Below are 1720 nucleotides of genomic sequence, written 5' to 3'. Positions count from 1 at the left end.
CATAGTTTTCAGTTGGTCTTTTGATTTACGGCTGAGGTAATAGCGCGAGGACGTGCAGGCAGTGTTGCCAGATTTGGCCCCTTTCCCGCTCAATTTCGGCTGTTTTTTAGAAAAACTGGCGGGATTATTATAATCTTTCTACAAGCATCAATCAATACCATACCTTTCATATGGCATATCGTTTGTGCAGCTACATAATACTTCAGCTGCTACTACTTCAGCAACTACTAGGCTACTACTGCTAGGTTACTACTATAGGCTACAGCTAATAACATTTATACTAGGCCTACTATCTTCCAGCTTTTACAGTATTACAGTTTAGCTTCCAGCTTTGGTGACATTGTATTTCAGCACATCTTCGGATAATGGAATTCAGCGTCACTTTTCGACTTCAGCTTCCAGGTTTTTAAGCAGTCCACTGCAATGCATTTGACCTTTCAGAGTGCAGGGCAATAAATTTGACCTTTCAGATTCTTCAGTTCAATTCCTTTTACATTTCTGCATTTTTAGTAATGCTTTGTGCTTTTCATTCAGCTGTAACTTTATTTGTTTCCAACCATTTATATATTTTTAAATGGTGTGCATGTTAGCATTGTTTACATAATTTAGACTTGTGAACTCTGTTCAAATCGCTTCACTTTATTTAAGCCATTTAACATTTCTTTACGTCTTAATCTATGTGCCTTTATTAAAACTTATTTTCAACCACACTTTGTACTACAGCACTCACCACATTTTCTGCAGGAAATGCCTTTTCTATTTTCCATAAATATTTGTCATCACAAAATTACTGGGGGTTTTGAGAGGGGTGGCTTAGAGGGGCTCAGCCTTTTTCAGGGGGAGATGAATATGGAGCCATATTTCTGCAGAAGTCGACATTTTCTCTTTATCACTAAAGAACCTTAGCCAATTACATTTTCCCGCGTGATGAATCCACCTGTCAACTCAGATCTTTCTGAATACGGCGTGTGTTGTAATTTAAACCTAGACTCCAAATTTCACATTCAGCAATCTGATATTCGAGCAGATTTTTAAGTGTAAACCAACTGCTTAGAGCGTTGTCTTTGGCTTTACTAATAAGGAGGATACTATCGGTCACTGTCAGCTCTGCCTGCTGTGGTTTCCTCCGAGGTCCAAACCCACCGGACATCACTAATGAAGGGCCCCAACCCCCCAGCGCTCAGGTACAGTTCAGCCCACTTTAAAAAACACAAATTTAGAAAAACAGGAACAATATTGAATTGTTCTCTTGGCTCATTTGTTGTCTCCCGTTACGAGTTGAACATTCAAATCATAAAGGTCTCATTTCAGGTCATCAGCCTTATTTCAACTGTTTAAAATGTAGGCCTATGGCATACAACAATGGCATTTATTACAAAAACCAAAATATCACTCTTTCTTCGAGACAACTGACGTAAAATAAACGATGATCTCCATTTCAGGTTCTAATCTAGATCGTTTTCCCCCGGGCCCGGCTTATTTCTGTCTTCAGGCCTTAACATTAGTCGCTCAACAATACATCTCTATTAAGACATGGCCCCCCGTCACCACTGTTTGTCTTGGCTAGGACCGTTTGGTGCTTTGATGGGTCCCGGCGTGATGGAGTGCTTCATCCAGATGTAGACCAACCAAATAGATGTCGGTAATAAATTCACCGATCATAAATCACGAGCAGTGTATTCTCTGTCACATGTGCTACCGGTGAAACCATCCTCCTCCT

The sequence above is a fragment of the Gadus morhua genome, chromosome 15, assembly GCF_902167405.1.
Source record: "Gadus morhua chromosome 15, gadMor3.0, whole genome shotgun sequence".
In the NCBI taxonomy this organism is placed as follows: domain Eukaryota; kingdom Metazoa; phylum Chordata; class Actinopteri; order Gadiformes; family Gadidae; genus Gadus; species Gadus morhua.
Note: the sequence above shows the minus strand (reverse complement) of the source record.